This window comes from Haliotis rufescens, unplaced genomic scaffold (genome assembly GCF_023055435.1).
Source record: "Haliotis rufescens isolate VD_foot unplaced genomic scaffold, xgHalRufe1.0.p SCAF_13, whole genome shotgun sequence".
Classification (NCBI taxonomy): Eukaryota; Metazoa; Mollusca; class Gastropoda; order Lepetellida; family Haliotidae; genus Haliotis; species Haliotis rufescens.
The window spans coordinates 35,154,122-35,176,844 of record NW_025963813.1 but is presented as its reverse complement, the minus strand read 5'-3'; the positions used below and the strand labels follow the sequence as shown (position 1 = coordinate 35,176,844).

Sequence of the window (22,723 nt, the reverse complement as noted above, 5' to 3'; positions counted from 1 at the left end):
TTTTTATTTGTTTGGGTATGAAAACACAGACGACAATACAAGTTTTCGTTAGATACTGTTTTCATTACAAGTGTAATTCAAAACGTATATTCCGAGTGAAAGTAAGTTTTGAACTACACGAGCGGTGGCTACCCTGATTTGCAAAAAGGTATTTCGCAGTGGATCCTAGTCAACTGCAAGAACTTGCGGACAAACTAAAATCATACCTCAACAATAGTCAGTTTTGAGGTACATACATAATGTCTATGCACCTCTGGATTTTCTTACAAATTAGTAGCGTCTATCGGGATAAGATTATCCATCTGAGAGCTGAGTACACGGTGTGTGCCATTGCAATGTTCTACCCACCTAGGTCTCCATTCTAATGGTCGGCTGATGACCCAAAATAGCCTATCGCACTACAACTTATGGCACGATGTGTAATACACTTGTAAGTTTAATTGTTAATAAATAGCTGCAAATGCACATATTTACCTGACTGTTACCATTTAATATGTATATATATACTATTTGACTGAACGGTTTGAGACCCGTGTGTGATACGTCGAACACACGCATGCCGGAGGGAACAAACTTTCGACCTCAGGCGGAACCCCGTTAAGCTGACATTGCGGTAGTGAGAGGGAGAGATGCCTTGCTGGTTGAACTACATGTATGTGTACGGTTGTGATCAACCAGATCTACCTTATTCCATGCAACCATTGGCCTCTAAATTAATGTTGAGATGATTCTGAGCGAAAACCTCATCCGCGAAAATGAAATTGTCATTTAAGAGTTTGTGTGATTTGACATTGAACGTTAAACTTTGTTGGACGACTTCCAGCGATTATATTTTTTAGTTTTTTTTAGGCATGCTGGACAATCTCATTGATAACATCTATGTAAATATTTGGGACAGAAATTAGGCAAGAAGTGGGCATCCCCGATTTTTTCTGATCTGTTTCTTAATGCATACGAGTCGGAATTTCTGCTTTGATTGGCAAAGTCGACACAAGGTAACTTGGCCAAGAAGTTTAACTTAAGCTTCAGGTATATCGATGATCCGATATCGTTCAATTACCATCAAATAGCTAATCCTTCTCCAATCATTTTCCCACCTAAACTAGAAATAAAGGCGAGACTACCTCATATTCCATATTTAACATCTTTCTGTAAAGCTTTCAAACAATTTTAAGGTAGACATGTGGAGAACCTTTCTGCCAAGCCTGCACCATATCTATATCGGAGAAAATTCTGACATAAAAAAATCCGAAATCAATCACGTGTTGATATCGGCCATGTTGGTGGTCAAACGGAAGTAGTGTGGCAGTGATGACGGTTGTATTAGTGCGCAGTGAAACCTTCATAAAATCAGACGCGGTTTTCAGTCTAAATTGATTTTGTCTAATTTTATTGTGATTTTGTTGACTGTCCAATCAAAATCGAGAATTTTATGATTATGCTGCCCGTGCAGCATGCTACCCTCGAGTACCTCTAACAGCAGTATATCCAAACGTTAAAATTGCCTTCTTAAGCTCGGTTTTAAATAGTTATTCCATGACGTTGTGTGACCATGGCACGAAGGCGATTATCAAACGCCACAAGATGGCAAATAATCGGCATGCATAACCCAGGGATGTCTTGTAATGCCATTGGTCGGAATTTGGGGTAACATCACACTGTCGTAAGCCGTTTAGTCGAGAAACATGCTCAGACCGGTGATGTACAGGACCGTCCCAGTGCGGGAAGACCTCCTGTGACGACACATCTCGAAGACAGGGACCTTCTTCGTCTCATACGCCGAGAACCCTTTTTAACAAGTACTCGTCTGAAACAGCTGTGGTTGCCCAATAATCGTTTCAGCACCAGAACCGCCGGGAACCGGCTGAAAGCAGCAGGAGTGAGGGCTGGACGATTCATCAAGCGTCCCATGTTGAGAGATCTCCACAAAGCTGCTCGTTTAGCGTTGTGTATTGTTCGACCGAACTGGAATCTAGGAACTTGGTGACGGATCCATTGGTCAGACTTTCTGTTCCACGTCACTGATGGCAGAACGAGAGTTTAGAGGCACCTGAACACGGACTACACCCCCAGAAACATTAAACCGACTGTTGCATACGGCGGGGGCTCGGTAATGGTTTGGGGGTGTATCTCTCTTGATTGCAGGTTAGATTTGGTCACCATAAGGGGCAGCTTAACAGGGGCTCAGTACATCCGAGGCGTTTAAAGGCCAGTCATCGTTCCTCATTTTGACAACCACCCTCTTGCTACTCGACCTCGGTACTTGGATGACAATGCCAGCCCTCATCGTTCGCGTGCAGTCGTGGATTACATGAGGGCCAATGCAATAACGACTCTATCCTGGCCAGCAATGAGCCCTGATTTGAACTCCCTTGAAGATGTTTTGGATATTCTGGGGCGAGATCCTCCTGTACAAGATTTACGCCAATTGGAAGCAGCATTGCACCAGGACTGGTTGTTGTTGACCCATCAACAGATCCAACGTCTGACTGGAGGCATGAGGCGTAGGGTGGAATGCGTCATCCGTGCACGTGGCGGTTTCTGATCTGTTTCACGTGTCATGTCAAGTAGAGACTTTAAGGGACATTTTCACATGAACCATCAAACGTAACTCGTCTACTAAATCCTGCAGTTCCATACGTTTTTTAGGTATTGTTTAAGGTCAAACACAGTGCCTGTGTTACCATGATATTTTTGTCAATTAATTTCATCACAACTCACCAAAATCTTCTTTATTTGGTGCCAAATGTTTGGTCTATCCGATGACATTGGTATCGCCCAGCTCCTGTGGTCAGTCACAACATGCCATGATTTTTGCCATTTGTCATGGTTTAGAAATAGGGGTGTGGTAACTTTTTTTGTTAACATTTTAACCAAGCCTTCAGATATTTACATCATGACAACATGTAAGAAATGTATTATAAAACCACACAGGGAAAAGAAACCTCTTTTAGCGTTATAATGATAAATATATAATTGAGAGGTGCTTTGCTACACTAGTTTGACTGAAAGCGTTTGTCCTTATCGATCAAAAAATGTAATTAACTACCAATGAATATATGATTAGTTGAATGTCGATTGGTTAGGCATTACCAAATGAATAGTTGCTATCCCTTTCAATCATGAAAGAGTTTCATTGTCATGGTCAATTCTATCAGATTTTGTGACTCAAATGTGGTGTCCGATATTTCTTTGTTCATAAGTAATTTTGTCTGACGGAGTTTCAACATTGCTGAAAGGATGATCTAGAATCAAAAGTAGCATCTGTATTATAAAACCTAAGTTTCCGTTGTTGACTGTTTTCGTTCCTTCGTGTTAAAAGAGAATTAACTGTTCTTGAAAATGAGTTTACATCAAGGTCATGAATTGAATTATCTAGCCTGTATATTTCTCTATATTCATAAGGTGAGTAAGTGAGTGAGTTGGGTTTAACGCCGCTTTTAACATTATTCCAGTTATATCACGGCGTGTCAGCTTAATGTGGGAGGAAAGCCCGAAGTGATGCAGGTCTAAGACGTTTATCACTTCGGTGAAACCCACGAGCACAAGTATAGTGCTGACAAACCTTGAAACATAATTGGGGTGAACAGGGATTCGAACCCACAATCATAGGTTTCTGGAATGCTCAAGGGACGCAACCCTCCACAGCGAATCGCGCCGCCTTAGACGACTGGGTCACCCGTGCCCCCCTTAATCATAAGGACCTGAATTGTAAGCGGATATACTACAAACTACGCTTACCCGACATCTGCTCAACCGACCCTATGTCAGTCACAAAAAAGGTGGGTGGGTATGATTTTGTCCGTTTCTAGCTCAACTCAACCCATATCATGGCGTGGGATACCGCACATCGGCTTCACACTTTGTACCTGTGTGGGGAATCGAACCCGTGCCTTCGGCGAGACGGGGGAACGTTTTATCCACTGGACTATCCCACCTTACAGTCACTACATGAAGGATGTTCACATGTGTAAGATACTGACAGCAGGTAACGAACTCTAAATCCGAGGTCCATGTGACCAATGGTTGAAGCATGCGCATCATTTTGCTGATCTGTTCGCACATATATACACGGCATTCGTCACCACTCGCCCCTTTCCGTAACCTGCAAGACGAGTCCTTCCCCTATCGATGAATGTTATGTGCGAAACTACGACAAACCAATCAGAATGCGCGTATGATTTCAAGTTCTTCGTCAAAGAATGCCTCAGAAATAATTTCTGTTTTTACATGTGTCTTGCATCTAAAAATATACCCAAGACACAGTTAAATGTTGTCAATCATACTGTATAATTCCGCATGTCCTGACGTGCTTTAAATTGCATCTGAAATACAAACCATATATAGGGAAATATATGTTTTCCATTGCGCAACGAGTTGACAATTGTTTTAGGTATGCCCGTTTGCGCTAAGACGGAACCCGGTTGCAAAAATGGCCACGAGAGGGGCACGAGTCGCTATTCGGCTTGTCCCGGAATAACACGAGTTGGTCACGAATGATATAATAATAATAAAGTCCATTTCTTCAGCGCCATTTCCGTCTACGTAGTCGCTCATAGCGCCTCACACAGGGTCATAGACACATCTAAAGAGATAAGTCTTTAGTTTTGTCTTGAAAGTGTCCAGAGTTGGAGATTGCCTAATTGGAGAGCACAGATGCAGTGTGAGCAAAAGTTCTGTTGCCAAATGCTTTGAGTGAGACCATAGGGACACTAAACTGGAGTTTATGTGCTGATCTGAGATCTCGTGCTGGCTGGTGTAGGGTAAGAAGTGCACTCAGATAGGAAGATGCTGTACTATAGTAGCACTGGTAATCTATACACACGACTTTGTATTCAATCCTAGATCTTATTGGAAGCCAGTGTAATGATTTTAATAAAGGAGTGACATGTGCACGCTTATTTCGTCTACATATTAATCTGGCAGCAGCATTCTGCACATGTTGCAGTTTGCTACATAGATCCTGTTTGATATTAATAAGCAGATAGGATAGGATAGGATAAGTGATCTCACGAGCTGATGTGCCGCATCGTATGTCAACATGGGTCTTATCTGACTGATATTTCAAATGTGGAAGTAGCAACTTTTGCAGATATTGTTTTCTTGACAATCCATGGTCAGGTTTTGGTCAATGATGACTCCGAGGTCTTTGACAGTCAAAGAAAAGGGGATATCAACTCCATCAACAGTCAAGAATGATTCGGATATTGATGCAACAGATCGGCTACTCCCAGTGAGTATGACCTCGGTCTTATCAGGGTTGAGCTTCAGACGATTCTGTGTCATCCATCATGTCTGGATCGCAGATGTGCACTTTCGCAATTCTGCTATCACCTGTGCTGAGTCACCAGGTGTGAAGACTTTCATGAGCTGATTATCATCAGCATAACCATGACGACTAGTGTCAAAAGTGTCTGTAACTTTGCCTAACTGAGAAATATAAATCACAAACAACAGAGGTCCCAATACAGAACCCTGGGGGACTCCATAACAAAGGGTTGAATCTTCAGATGACATGCCATGCCATCAATCGAAAGAGCCTGCTTTCTGTTACACAAGTATGATGCACGGGTCTTGAAACAATACAATAATCAAGAGACGGACGAATGTATATCTGGTCTGTGTTTGCATGTTTGTTCAAACACGATGAGCATAGATATGTCAGCTTTCAATACACTTGAAATACAGTGATTTATCGGCTAATTAGTAAATATAGTAGTTGAGTATATTCAGTAAATATACACATTGAGCATCAGCAAAACTTCTGTATTTTGGTCTGATATAGTAAAATTATATCATATGTTTATCCTACGGTTATCAGTGAACAGGTGAAACATGAAACCAACCGTCTTCAAAATTTGAAATAAGCTATCAGAAAATGGGAAATGACTGTACGAAGGATGCCTCATATGAGTGGTTTCTTAACTTAATCAGTGACAAAACTTATGTCCGAAGCAATCCATATTTTAACTTGTACCATATGTTCCCGTGTTTTCTCAGGTGAACAATTGACTTGTCTTTGCATGTGTTTGTGACAGGTGCCACCGATGGGGCGGGACACGCTCACCGTTTCGTGAACACCTGGTATCATAACTATTTGACAGTGATTCATAAACACATGCTCATGATATAGTCGGTATCGTTTAATCCATTTTAAGCCGAGATTTCTATTGAATATGGAAATGAGTTTGTCTTTTTTATTTACTAACCATCAAGGAGTTTTGATTTTCAAAAAGGGGTTGATGTTCGTGCATATATACACAATTCTAAGGTAAAACGTTGTGCTTCATATGAGGTTCAACAAAAATAAATTTACTCTGGAATGAAATAATGCATATTTCAATACATAGTTAATGATTCACAATGTACATATTCATGTTCGGCGCACAATGTGGATGTTTGCTTGTTTGTTGGAAGCATGATACTCACACACGTGGCATTTTAATGCGAACAGCAAGCAATGATTGTTTAGCTATCAGGTGGTCATAAAAAACCCACTGGCGTTAACCGTATATAACGCTTACAAATTGCCATAACGAAGTTACCAGACATTCTAATGGTCATCGAAATACATTATAATCCTATTGAAGACACAATATTCAGCAGGGCAACACTCTAGCCTTGTCACGTGTCGGTCGTCAAATTGCGCCATCACGTCGACCATATTAGTTTGGTGCATCTACGGAATTGATACCAAACTGCCACATTTACAGCTCGGGCAATTCTTGAGTTGAAACCAATTAGTGGAAGAACAAAACGCAATCGGTTGAGGGAACACAACTTCCGGCTCCGGCGTCCTGCAACACGTTCCACGTTGTTTACACGTCACCGTCGGGCACGCCTAGCTTGGTGTCGACAGCATTTGACGTTCAGAAGACAGAGTTGCCTCCCTTAGGCACGTCAGAAACCTATGATTGTTGGTTCGAATCCCTGTTCGCCCCACTTATGTTTCTAGGTTTGTCAGCACCATACCCGTGCTCGTGGGTTTCACCAAAGTGGTAAACGTCCCAGACCTGCATCACTTCGGGCTTTCCTCCCACATTAAGCTGACACGCCGCGATATAACTGAAATAATAATATTAAAAGCTGTGTTAAACCCAACTCACTCACTCACTCAGAAGACAAGACAGATGAGTCCAGGTTTTATCAGGACAGTTCTTATGGTCGTGCAAAGGTCTACAGAACCTGTTATTAATGCTTGCGTGACTCAACGTTATCAGTTTGGGGGTGGAAGCGTAATGGTACGGGGTTGCATCACAGCTAATCGGAGAACACTTCTCACCAATTGTAACGACAATTTAAATGGCGCTCGCTACCAGGATGACATCTTTCGAGATCATGTTCTGCATGATCCATTCGTTCTGCAAATGCAATGACGTAACGTCACGTTGCATCAGGATATGCCTTCCCACATGTACCACGTGTTGTAACAGACATTCAGAGGCAACATAACATTGCTGAACTGCATAGCCGTTCGCTCGTCACGTCGAAGACCCGTTTTCGATTCCCGACATGGGTACAATGTGTGAAGCCGTTTTCTGGTGTCCCCCACCGTGATATTGCTGGAATATTGCTAAACGCTAAAACCATACTTACTCACTCACTTAACCCTGCAAGCACTAAAGTGAGGTTACAACATGCGTATTTTTCTTCCCCTATACTGAATTGATGTACGTCGGATACGTCTGATCTGATTTCATTTAGGATACCGTATTCGACGTAATAAGCGCCCCGCTCCAATAAGCGCCCACGGCGATATTTGCTGATATATTGGCTAGTAATCAATCCTAATTAGCACCCCTTCCGATTGTTCAATGTACACAAGACAAATTGCACACTCGTGTGTTATAATTATATGCACCCTTAATTATGGGCAATTAAATTCTGGAAAAATATATCTGTCGTACATAAACATTTCAGGCTGTCACCATAAACTACGAAATATATCTTTCAACTCACCAAAATAATATTCTAATAAGAGCCCCCTATTTCTATTTTTGAGAGCGCCCTTGGCGCTTATTACGTCGAATACGGTATATGTTTATATCTTCGAAGGGATGTTTTATCAGAAGAGAGTTCACGCTCAGATGGTTATGATGCTATAGAGTATATGTCACTATGCGAAACAGCTGCTGTCTTGGCTGCTTGAGTGAGTGAGTGAGTTTGGTTTTACGCCGCTTTTAGCAATATTCCAGCAATATCACGGCGGGGGATTCCAGAAATGGGCTTCACACATTGTACCCATGTCGGGAATCGAACCCGGGTCTTCGGCGTGACGAGCGAACGCTTTAACCACTAGGCTACCCGACCGCCCCCTTGGCTGCTTGAGAGATGGCAACTCTGAACAAACGCTTGAACTGTTTGAACAACCATGTTACGTGAACAGCTCTACGCATCACAACATAAACTACACCGTGATACACACACTGCTGAGTAATCATCGCTACACGTAACTACACCAGCGTCATCAAGGCGAACATTTTCTCTAAAAAACTTGACAATTACCGGGCTTTATAAAACCATTAGACAGAACCAGAAAACATCTAAACGAGGTTTACGACTAGGGCAGTGATCAAACTCATCACAATAATCAATCACATGTAATTCAATCACCGCGTTTGATATCACTCATTACCACGTGGTTGTGTTCGTTAAACTATAATTGGATATCATAAATAAGTCAAGCTTTAAGAAATATCTATCACCTTCTTCACCCATGCATATGTCTAATGATTTGTTACAATTTATATTGTGGGAGATGGTGCAGTTTTTAACATCAATTAGTTCTGTCCATGAGGGCATGACTTCTGTGATTCGACGAACTGATAACATGCATCCAAGCATATGCTATGTCATGACAATGCCTGTCCCTTTTAAATTCTAGTTAATACAAGATCACCTGTCCTGATGAATCAATGTGAAGTAGTGAGTGATGTGGACATTATTTCCGTCATGTGACAGATGTTAGCTTGGTGTAAGAGGAAAGTGCGAAATGTTTCAGCTTCAAAGTAACTGCATGGCGGGCTGATGGTTCTAGATGTTTGAGTAAAGAAAATACCAGTTTGATAAGGCGTTCGCACGATCCACAGCACAGCTGACGTGTGTCACATACCACAAAATATGAATCGTGACATTCGTCGAAATGAGTTCGACATACACTGTTGTCTCCTCTTTATAGTTTCACATTAACTGATTTTTCACCATACGGGTAAGTGTCTTCACGCTGGACGGCTTCATTCGCTGTTCCTACACGTTATCGTGTAACTCAGGTAGGATTCACACACCATGATGTTGCGAAAGTTCATTTGACGCATCACACATGGTCACCTTCTTGGTGAAAAGGGCAGTCAATTTTGGCCTTTTCTCAGCCGATTTCTTATTCACGCCGTGATATAAATGAACTAATGTCACTCCCTCATACCATTTAACGATCACACTGACGAATTTGTTTTATCTACACAGCAATGCGGTTCTTAAACTGAGGTATTGGGTATTATTGCTTAAAAAGGATAGACTGATCATTAAAGTGCCCGCATGTTGTCAGAAATGAACGGGCCACTTTTACTTGATAATGCCCTCATATTGCTTGACGACGGGCCATTATCACGTCAGTTGTTAGGTGACGTCAAAGGACAGGTGACGTCACGTTCAATAGTGACGTCATCTGGTTTGTTCTATGACGTTTCCATTTGTAAAAGTGGGCCAGTGACATTCGTGTTGATTGCAGTACATGTTTCAAAACTGATATTGATGTTTCTTTTTATTTGATAACAAATTCCACCCATTTTAGCTATAATAACGGCATATGTCTTTTCCACTGCCCTCCTTCGTCGGGTAGTTAATGGAAGACCTCGGGCTTCTGCAAATATTAATGCCCTGAAAAATAGCGTTACCCTCATAAAAATTGTATTAACGATTAACAGAATCCTAACCTCAAACATTCACAGTGATCTCCGACCATTCATTGGGACAAAATTCAGAAAAGTTGACCGCAATTATTGGTATGTTGCTTTGAAATATATTATATGTGACAGGGGACATGGGTGGCCCAGTCGTCTAAGGCGCCGCGATTCGCTGTGCAGAGTTGCGTCTTTTGGACACGCCAGAAACCTATTATTGTGGGTTCGAAACACGGTTCGCCCAGATTATGTTTCTATGTTTGTCAGCACCATACCCGTGCTCGTGGGTTTCGCCGAAGTGGTAAACGTCTTAGACCTGCATCACTTCGGGCGTTCCTCCCACATTAGGCTGACACGCCGTGATATAACTGGAATAATGTTTAAAGCGGCGTTAAACCCAACTCACTCACTCACTCACTATTATATGTGACCATGAGGGGTACGGAATGGCTACACCGTAACAATAAACAGCTTTTACCTAACAGTCAATGCTAACATTATTTTTCATAACAGGCTAAACACTCATGTTAGAGTGTCTTATGGACCCGTGAACATACTATCATGTCATATTTTAAAGCAATTATGTCATAGCTATCAAGGAGTCTCGAAGTGTTTGCTTTTGTTTGTGTCTAACCATCGAAACCCAAAATGCTATTTCACCGTGGCCCCGTTTTGATGAAAATATGTCCTTTCGAGAGATTAACGCAACACCTCACCGTGTGTCATCAGAGGCTTTCAGTGTTATTTTCATATGATGTTTACCGCTATTTTGCCTTTTACGTCCAATGGCATTTATTTCGCCGGAAAATCGAGACTGGTTATTTTGTGGTGTTGGCGTTTTATGTTCTCTAAAATGTTTGCACCTGCAAGGATAAAACGGTAGATATAGAATGTTGGTATAAGGGGCGCAAGTTTGCATCAGGATAGAAAATTCAATCTAATCATCAGGCAGTGTCTCCAAACATAACATAACAAAATTAAATATCTGTGGCCAACATGGCCTTATATCTATTTTTACTATGTTTGCAAGGGAGATACATTTCAAGGTCCAGCAAATGTACTGATGAATCCACTTCTCAAAGATTAAAGCGCAGTGCTAAATACAATCATGGAAGAAGGACAGAATTATTTATGAACCAATTCATTTTGTTTCCCAACCCAATACTATGGTTATCGATAATGTGTTTGTGTGTACGCAGATACCATAGTCTAATTAATAAGCTGTAAGTTCGAGCTGACGAGAGAATATGTTGAGGGGTGTTAATATCATCTGTTAATAATTTACATTATTGTTGTCGTCAGGAAATGTCTTTGTTGTCAAACTAAAGCAACTCCTTGTTGTTGACAATAAACATAATATTAATTTCACTTGTCTGAAATACTTTCTGTGAATATAAAGAAAGTCCCGGCTTGATTGTATTGAGGAACGTAATCAAGGCTTCCATGTATTGTTCTCTGGACAATACTACTAAGACAACACACTGGCGCCAATACTTGCGCCGTTTGCATGCCGTTCAGGTCTACGTTTTATCTTTGAAGAAGATAACGCTCGTGCCTACCTTGAACGTATCGTAACTGCCAATCTACAGTAGCAAAACATCAGCAGCATGCAATGGCTCGCCATGAGTCCTGGGCCCACTTGCACAAAGCGATCTTAGTGCTAAGATGATCGTAACTCCAATGCTTTGACATAGGCTTACAATAGTCGCAGCGCTAAGATCGCTTTGTGCAAGTGGGCCCTGACCTCTCCCAGGAAGGCGTGTACGTCGACGCGAAAAGCCAGTCGCTCCGTTAGTCGAACAGGGCCAGGCACTACAAGTGGATTGGAGAAGACTCCTTCAAATTGTCATTGGGAGATTGATTCTTACCACACCACGCCATATAAAAGAATATTTTACCGATCGTGGGCTATGACCCATTATTGATCACGTAGTCACCAACGTTCATTGTTTTCTCCCCACCCCAGTCATCTTTCCTGGTTAGTACAGGACACAACCAACATGTCCCTTTGATTGTTATCTCACACCTAGTCCTTCCTTTTTCTCCTCCATACATTTCCATCAATCGTTATTTCTTTTTAGAGAGTATATCTCTCGTTTTATGGACATTTTAATGTGTGACAGAGATCGGTGACCTTTGATTCGAATCCTTACTCGTATTTACTAGGTTATACCCGTGGACGTAGAGTTGTAAACATAAATGACCTGTATTTGTTCGGTAATTCTACCCACATCAAGTGGACAACCCTATGAAAAAACTTATATATTGTTAAAAGCAGCTGTATTATTGGATAGTTAAGTAGTAGGTAACCCAATAGTTATTAAGTTTGCCTTTCTTCTAGATGATCTGTTTCTCTTTGCATACGAACCGGATGTTTTGACTACTTTAAATTAATCAAATATATTCTAGCTGCAAAATAACTGCGCTTCGTATTAAGAAGTGTAAATATTAAAAACACTAATGATATGTGGTCATTCGTTCGATCTGTTCCAAATGCCCAAAGATTAATCCAACTAAGCTTGCACTACCGGCTTGTTCTGGTTCTGTCATGGACAACAACAAACTATCAACGCTGAGTAACGCAGGCGTCACTAAAACGTTCCCCTGACACTAATGTAGACCCTTGCAGAACCATTAATGGCATTCAGATGAACACAGATTCATTGACAAAACCCATGCTTGGTAACAGGCGACAGAGACAGACACACGCAATAAAAGCGGGGTGGTGTAACAACTTACTTAACAAAGTCAGTATCGGGTGTGCCACCATGAGCCTTGATACAGGCGGGACAGCAATGGTGAACTTAAAGAAACCAGATGGGAAATGTTGATCCACCCCCAAACTGACGACTTTGAGTAACGTTCTCCTAGATGCCTGTAGACAGACCCTTGCATGACCACCATAGCTGTCCAGATACAACCTGGATAAATCTCTTGGTAGTATACTGTCTGATTCTTCTTAACCTCAGATGCTGTATACACCAAGCTAAGCATGCGTGATGATGACGTGGAAGCGCAGTTGGGCGTGTCGCTGGATGTCAAGGCCAGATGTTGTGCTCTCTCAGTCGCTTGCCTACGGTCCCGCCACTATTTGGTCTCAATCCAGGAATTTTCCGACCAGTCATCGTAGCAGTGTGACATTGATTTCGTAGATGCACCAACCGAAAATGGTTGTCTTGTTGACGTCTCCACACCAGGAAGACCGACCCGTGATAGTCATGAGTGTTGCCCAACTATATATTTCATCTCCAAAGGGATGATATTGTGTGTCGATGAACATTAAAATGCCTGTCAACTTTGTTGTGCACCATTCCTGTATGCAGCATATCCACGTCCCGTAGACGTTAGTTTTCAACAAGCCGTGGCATTGTATAAGCGTGATTTACGTTTGAACTAAAGAGTTTGCGTTAGAGCACCTGATAACTAAACTATCATTGTGTAGTGTTCACAGTCACAAACACATGTGAGTGTCATGCTCCTAATTAACACACAAAAATCCAAATTGTGCAAAGGCATGAACATGTACGAGTTAATCATGACCTTTAATTCAAGGAGATGTCTTCGTGAATATGTATTGAAACATACATTGCTGTAATTTAGTATAAGTATATTTGTATTGAACTTTATATCAACATAGCTCCTTTTTTACTGGTCGTATATATCCCAAGACAAAGACAAACTTAGATTATATCAAAACTCTGGGTTTTGGGGGTTGTTTGTTCGAATCCCAGATGTGAATACCTGACTTGTAAACTGACAAATCCTAGAATCCAAAGATCTGTTTGATCTAATTATGTGGTTAAACCTGCAGAACCGCTGATGCCATCTCGTTGGAGGATGACAATCAAGGAAGGAAATCGGTCCATCCTCTCAAATTGTGTAAGTGTGTAGCAACTTTTTGCAATGCTTCAGTAATATCAACATCGAGCCGACAAGAATGGACTTTGATATTGAGTCAAACTTTTACAAAGGTGCGACAAACAAATGCAAGGCTATAAACTATCCTCAAGAATTCCTAAAAGACAACTGACAATATTCATAGAATAAACATTTTTATAACACATGTTTAAAACATCTTGTAAGACTACAATTGCGCAGCCATTTTGGAACATTCATTTTCTTAGGTTTCTTAACTGCTTTTCTCCATTGCACAGCAATGTCTTCAAACACTTTAGAAATTCCACGTCCGGTCTTGGCGGAGATTTCATGATGAGTGTAACCAAAATCTACACTCACAAAGTCCCACATATGTTCTTGGTTCTCAAACCACTGATTTGATTTGAGATCAGCTTTGGTTCCAGCAAGCGCAATGGTAACTGGTCCTCTCGTTGTGATGATGTTGTCTTGCAGTTCCATGACACTCTCAAAGGACAGAGCGTCGTCCACAGCATACACCAATAGAAATGCATCGCAGTTCTGGATCGCATGTTGGTTTGATGCATCAAAGCAGCAGCCTCCTGGAGTGTCCCAGATGTGCAGCTCGATGTCTTCTCCTTTTACTTTCAACGACTTTGAATGGACCTCCCCTGTAGTAACCTGGTACCGGTCAACAAAGACCTGTCGAAGATACTGGTTCAGAATGGATGTCTTTCCACATGCTTGGCCTCCCATCACTGCCACCCTCAGGCTTCGCCTCCCCTTTCCAGATGAATGGATGTGAAACATGTTTCTGAAAATGTTCATGCACAAGTGATTGTAATTCATATCTGAAGTACAATAAGCTTATATAGTATATTTGTTATATATTTATCACACCTTTAACGTTACTATGGATACAGACGCATTGTCCAACGTCATGCGACGTTCAGTCAAGGTGACACATCTTCCTACGTGACGGAAGTGACCAGTGGGAGGTAAGCGATAAGGGAGGTGAGGTGAGGTGAGGTGAGGTGAGGTGAATTTGGTTCTAACGACGCGATAGAGATTATTGCACGTATATATATTGTGACGTGTTTATCAGTCCGGTCTAATGCCGATTTTATAGTGCTATCACACTTAAATATCATGCCGCAGTTGAACATGAATACCCCACCAAGACAATATACTGTGTCCAAGCCGACCAGTACTTGTTTTAGCCCCTTAATGCCGAGAGCCAGGCAGAGTTACGAATCCCCTAAGAGGGTATTCAAAGTATGTTAATGCAAGATAGACTTTTAAACGTAGCGTGATCGTCATTTTACATTTTTGGCTACACTCATAAGCTATCGCCAGTGATTAAAGGGATGGTGTAAGTACTGTTGATAATCGAATCTGGACCAGAGAGTCTAGTGATTGATATCAGGAACATCGATCGACTCTTCAACCATGGTGGCGAGCCTGATCCCCCGATCCCATTAGTTGTCTCTTACGAGAAGCATAATTGCATTTTGTTATATACAACACTGTGAAAGACTGAGTTTTGTGAAGTTGAGAAAAGTGATATTTTCATTGCAGTTAGCATCATACTGCTGTGAACATAACTCTTTGACGGAACTATTGTCATACAAGAGTTACTTCCGCTGAAATTCTCCCCCTTTACGATATGTGTCTTGCCCGTAGACAAACTCATGACAACATATTTCACTCGACACATAGGATATCCTCCATCTATGACAAGTATGGGCTGCTGCTGACCTATTTAATGATCCATTGACGACAATGTATAACGTCTAAATGTATAACGTCTCGTAACGATAAACGTTAAAATTACATCAAACACGTCAATGATCGGGATCAAATTTTAAACATGGGCGTGTTCACGCCTCCATAAAATCGTCATACAGTTTTGAAGACCAAGCTTTGTATTGCTATAGAAACAGTAGGTGGTGGGGTCAGCACAATGTCAAGCTGTGTTGCCAGCGTTGCACACAGTGTTTCCCCGGGAGGTCTTCCGTTGGGCTATCTTCAGGCATGTGATAATGACCGCCTCTGTGGCCTAGTGGTAGAACGTCCGCCTGGAGCTCCGGGTCCGATGCCCGGTCGCGTCAAATGAAAAGACATTAAAAGATGGTACTTATTATAATGCTGCCTTGCGCTCGGCAATAATGAGCTAAAACAAGGACTTGTCGGCACAGAGTCAGTACATTGTGTCTGCGAGTGGTATTCATGTTAAGTTGCGGCAAGGTATCTCAGAGGGCTCGGATGAAAAAAAATCGGCATTTGTTTGGACTAGTACAAGCAGCCACACACATGTACATATATGTCGCTATATAAGTGCAATAATCTTGTAAGTGACATTAAACCCCATTTCACCTCAACACACCCATCCCTTACTTCACGGTCCTCCTTTCCTTTATGTATGAAGACGTTTCAGCAGATTATGTTGTTAAATTAAATAACCATAAGATTGACACCATTTCACAGGAAGCACGGGTACGTTTTGCCGTTAGAATGTATTACCATACTTGATGGCCTGTGTTAAATAGTTAAACAATAATTGATGGTACTGCATTGTTGTCTGACAAATGGTACTGTGGCCGTTACTAAACGTACACTATAGCAAGTAATTAGTTATTTCGGGTAGCTAGTGGCTTGTGTCTGGTATGCTTATATTCTGCATCTGCCAATGTCTGGTCAGGATCAAGACTGGATCGTTTACAGGCCACCGTTGTATGGCAGGCGTACTTTTGTGCTGCGGTAGGTAACAAGCAAACACTTCATGTACTTTTTCCGCTATTTTGCCTTTAATGCCCAACTGAATCTGTTTCAGGAGGTTATCAAAATTTATTATCGAGACAGTCATAGAATTTTGTATTGGTACTTTTTATATCTGTTTAACTTTGAACTGTAAAACTAGATATTTTATTAGTTATAACCATTAGCCTAATAAGATATTACAACAATAACCCTGTACTTCAGTGCAAGCTGCACAGAAAGGAAACCTCGGTCACAAAAATTTAAATGTAAAGATGTGGCTGAAATATTCCCTATAAAACGTTTAAATGACATCAAACACGTCAATGATTGGGATCAAATTTTTAATAGACCCATGGGCGAGCTCACGCCTCCATAAAATCGTCATACAGTGTTTAAGTACCAGCTTTGAAATATTCCCTATGAAACGTTAATATTACATCAAACACGTCAATGTTGGGGATAACATTTTCAACAGATCTAGACCCATGGGCAAACACACGCCTCCACTAAAACGTCATTCAGTTCTGAGGCAAGGAAGTCACAGCTTTGAATTGCTATAAAAACAAAGTACGTGGCGACGTCAGAACAACGTCAAGCTGTATAGCACGGTTACGTCATTCCGTTGGTATGTATTACCGTACTTGATGCCAGGTGTTAAACAGTTATACCTTCATTCATGGTACTGCATTGGTGTTGTGGCTGATGTAATCAGTTATCCCGGGTAACTAACGGCTTGTGACTGGTATGTCTATATTCTGCATCTGCTAATGTCTGTTCATGATCGTTTAGGGGGCACGTGTGGCCCAGTCGTCTAAGGCGCCGCGATTCGCTGTGCAGAGTTGCGTCCCTTGGGCACGCCAGAAACCTATGATTGTGGGTTCGAATCCCGGTTCGCCCCAATTATGTTTCTAGGTTTGTCAGCACCATACCCGTGCTCGTGGGTTTCACCGAAGGGGTAAACGTCTGAGACCTGCATCACTTCAAGCTTTCCTCGAACATTAAGCTGACACGCCGCGATATAACTGGAATACTGTTAAAAGTGGCGGTAAACCCAACTCACTCACTCACTCACTCATGATCGTTTACAGGCCACCGTTGTGTGGCAGGCGTATTGTAGTGCTGCGTCAGGTAACACACAAACACTGTTTTTACACAAATTGTGTGAGTGAGGGTGTTTCCTGTAGAGCGGGCGTCCCCACCTTTTTCGCGAACACCTGGCAGTGATCAAGTCATGCTCTTTTTTCCCCGATATTTTGCCTTTTTTGCCGGTTGTTTCAGCAGGTTATCGAAATGGATTATCGAGACAGTCAAAGAACTTTGTACGGGGACTGGATGTCTGTTTTAATTTGAACTAAAAAACCGGATGTTGTAGCCTAATTAAATATTACAACACTGTACTTCAGTAAAGCTGCATGAAGATCTGGGGTAGAAGAGGTCTTCAGCAACCCATGCTTGTCGTAAAAGGCGACTAAGCTTGTCGTAGGAGGCGACTAACGGAATCGGGTGGTCAGGCTTGCTGACTTGTTTGATTTATTCCATCGATCCCAATTGCGTGGATCGATGCTCATGATATTAATCACTGGATTGTCTGGTCCAGACTCGATTATTTGCAGACCGCCGTCATGTAGCTGGAATATTGCTGAGTGCGGCGTTAAACAACAAACAAACCAAACAAAGTATAGAAAGGAAACCTCGGTCACAAAGATTTAAACTATTCAGAATGTTGTTTTGATCTGAAACATAGCCTGGCAACCATATTGAATTTTCGAATGTGATGCTCCGAACAAACTTTCACCTCTGATACTGAAGCGCAACATCTATTGTTCGTTTCATCCGCGTTTTTAATACTGTGTTGGTGAAATGGGTAGTGCTTAACAATTTATTTAGCATATATTGAACTGATTTGGGTATTTGTACGCTTAGGTACACATTCCACTGTCAGTCATGTACTAACACTCTAGTTTTAGCAGATGAAGGGTTTATCATTCCAAAAGCGTAAAATGGCAATGCATATAACGTATGACAAGGTAGATTTCAATCATTCATATAAACACGAGCAGTGGCCAACCATATACTATACAACAGGGGGCGTAGATATTTACGTGCTGATAAACAGGGTTAAAGTGGGCCAGATGTTTGCGGGCAGAAAATACGTTATCGGGGGTCATCTGTTTGCAGTTATAACGTTGGTTGGTTGGTTGTTTAACGCCGCACTCAGCAATATTCCAGCTATATGACGGCGGTCTGTAAATATTCGAGTCTGGACCAGACAATCCAGGAATTAATATCATGAGCATCGATCCATGCAATTGGGATCGATGATATGCATCAACCAAGTCAGCGAGCCTGACCACCCGATCCCGCTAGTCGCCTCCTACGACAAGCATAGTCACCTTTTACGGCCAGCATGGGTTGCTGAAGACCTATTCTACCCCGGAAATATTCACGTGGAATTGTAACGAGTCAGATGTTAAGGTGTATGTACAAGATGCTCTTATTCTCAGCAATTAATGAACAGACACATGACGTTATAGAAGGTAATATGCTTACGGCAAGATGCCTGGCATTTTAGCGGGTAATATCATTCTGGCCAGATGTATGGCGTTATGGCGGGTCAGATGTGTATTGATAAATACAAGGTGTTACAACGGGTTAGGTGTTTACGGAGAGATGCAAGCAGTTGCTATAGGCAACACTCATGCTGTATACGCGCTGTGTGGTATGTGTTCTTGTGAAGTGTATACCTATTTACTCCCATCCATTCCACTTATTTACATAACCAAACACTTGGTTTGTACACCATCAATCAATAACCCTATTCATTATTTGTGAGCGCTTGCGATCTCAGAGTTTGCAATATTGATTTGTACTAAATCTGACTCGGGAGGATGAAGTGTTAACAAAAGACATGTGAGAGAAATATATGCGTCAAAACCCTTACCATTATCATAAAATATATGTGTCAATAGCTGAGACCATCATACGAGAAGCATAAGGCTTGTGGACATCCTTATTGGTATTATTCCCTCCTGAAAAGATTGAAAGATGAACAAAATGCCTCTTCATATTCTCAGAACAGAAAGTAGATACATATTGACCCAAAGGCACATTGTACGGCGGTGATTTTAATGCCAGGACTGGACCCGTGTGTGATCTATTGTGTCTTATAGATATTGTGATAAATCACATCTACCCTCGACTGGGGAAGTTCCTCTTCTCCCCATGAGAGAAAATATATATTGCAATAAACAGGCTCGGTAGAGACCTAATCCAAACATACATCAACACAAAAAAATATTCTCAAAGGAAGAACAGTTGGCAACCACACCTGCTCTCAATATAACGGATGCAGTACCGTTATATAACTAACAATGAGAATTATAACCTGACACGTTCCATGAAAACTTAACCGCTCACGCAAATGTCAGACCTCTGCTCGTCTACCAGACTCTATGTACTGAACAGAAAGGACAATCGGACAGTAAGTGCACCAAGAAGATGTTTAGGCTGATGTCGAAAAAAACAACTCTAAGCCTCTGGACACAGAAAACCTCCTATCTCCTCAATGCAGAATAATGGCTGATAATTATCTGCTCTCTGCAGAAATCTTATAACAAACCCTTTGGACAAACCCAAACAACAAAAAGTCTACAGTGCAAGAAGAAAGTAAAAATAGAAAACCTTAATGCTGAAACTAACTTAAAACTGCTTGAAGAACTACCAGAAAACAGTCGCAAAGAACAATGGAATACATCGGATCTACATCGCCGTGTCCGACAGTGTCGAGGAATGCAGTCAGAAAACTGAAGCATTGAAAATCAGGATGCACAAACATGATTCTAAATGAAATGATCTCCACATGATCAAGTAAACTGGTGGATTACTGCATGTGTATCTCAAGTTATAGAATCATATCATGGACACTGGCGTATTTTTCTCGCAGTGACGAACATACTACATTGTGCCAAACCATAAAAATTGAGATATTAATGACGTAAATAATTAAAAAGGCTTAGCCCTTTGAAGCTGTCTCTCTACATTATTTCCATCAGTAATGAACTCAAGAATCATTGATCATATTGATCAATTCCAAATGTTAACCCGAGACAAGAGTATAGGACAACGGATCACATATTTGTTCTTCCAACACTCTGTTATGTGTCGATTCCCAAACAATATGTTAACCTAGAATTCTGTACGTAAATTAACTTAGTTTGAAACCAACAGGCAACCAACAAGCAGTATACAATCAAGAAATATCTTACAAAATTTAACTAGGTTTACAATCAATACAAATTACTTCACAGGAATTACAATGGCAGTGCACAATAGTGAGTGAGTGAGGGAGTATGGTTTTACGCCGCTTTTAGCAATATTCCAGCAACATCAAGGCGGGGGACACCAGAAATGGGCTTCACACATTGTACCCATGTCGGGAATCGAACCCGGGTCTTCGGCGTGACGAGCGAACGCTTTAACCACTAGGCTACCCGACCGCCCCCTGCTGCACAATAGAGTGGCAGTACAATCTTCAATGGCAATATATAATTTGATGGCAGTGATCAGTGTCAAATGCACAAATACGATAATAATAATATATTCATCCAGCTGCTACAGTGGTCAAGCTTCTGAGAGAGGGTAGGCGGGGAATCAGGGATGATAACGATCCTCACATGAAAGCTGGCTCCGTAGTGATGAACATGCGTGAGAGATTCGTAAACACGCTCTTGGCCCACTATATATTCAGCCCAGCATTCCATCAATATACAGCTACTGGAAATTCCCATACAGTGCCCCCAAAAGTCTAACGGAACTATAACATGAAATATGTTTCCAAAACATACTATCACTGTCCGTACGGATAAACCGGAGCGGAAATTTACCCACCCCACTAGTATCCAAATATAGAAATTCCTGACGACTGATCACTGTCAATACGCAATGCAATGTGCGTCTACCGAATCCCAACAGAAACAATGCAAAACAGCTACAATCACTGTTAAAAATACAATACACTGCCATATAACAACCCATACAAAATCTAACCAATGAAATTTACAAAAATTATATGATATAATATTAATATGTTAATTGAGGAGACATTTGGTTGTACTTATGCAATTTAAAATCTCGTTTCATGTGAGTGAGGGCCAAACATTGACGACGAACGTCGTCACAAACTCCGTCAACCCACCACAGGTGCAAAGCTAAGGCAATTGTTCACCTTAAACAAACCAGGGGAACCTACGGTACAAGTCGAAATAGGGATTTGCATCGGACATTTTTGTTGTCACTGATGTGTGAAATTTAGAAAAATCCACAAGAGGCCTACCATAAAAAGAATTGAAAACTTTACTGAATCGTTGATTGTTGTAACACTGAAAAATAATGACGTACAATCAAGTGTTAAGAAGCGTGCTCTCTCTGTTTTTGTCTCTTAGTATTACTGGAATAAGCCTGGCATATAAAGGGAGGGGAATCTGATTTTATGTCATGGTAAAAAAATATGAGAGTTATTTGAACTGTAACGAACCATTTGTTATAATGCTTATAAATAAACATTATATTATTGTACTATATTATCGGGGTAATATTTGACGATTGTAGTTGGTTGGTTTGTTGTTTAACGCCGCACTCAGCAATATTCCAGCTATATGACGGCGGTCTGTAAATAATCGAGTCAGGACCAGACGATCCAGTGATTAATATCATGAGCATCGATCCACGCAATTGGGATCGATGACATGCATGAACCAAGTCAGCGAGCCTGACCACCCGATCCCGTTAGTCGCCTTTTACGACAAGCATAGTCACCTTTTACGGCAAGCATGGGTTGCTGAAGACCTATTCCTACCCGGAATCTTCACGGGTCTTGTAATTGTAATTGTCACGCTTACGAACATATTAAATATGTCCCAATCAAGATGATTCTTGTTCTTTATTCAACTTTTATGACACATCGATTAGGATTGATCGATGCTGAATTTGTTTACCGAGTTCGGTAAACAAAGCACCCGTCATTAGCGACTCTAGGACGGGTAACTCTGTATTATCGCAGTATGGCTATTTTGTGGTGAAATACGTGTGGAATATGTGTTTGACATCACTTCCTGGTTTGGATAATGCATAATCAGTATGCATACGACCAGGTTGCGTCACGGGACTTCTTTAAAAACAAATGGGTTCTTTTCTAATCAATTTCGAATGGA

The 22,723-nt window shown here is 41.3% G+C and overlaps 1 protein-coding gene across 1 annotated transcript in view; it reads left to right on the top strand.

The window, feature by feature from the left end:
- Positions 1-22,723, top strand: part of LOC124151580 — a 43,968-nt gene that overhangs the window by 326 nt on the left and 20,919 nt on the right. The gene's annotated exons all lie outside the window — the stretch shown is intronic.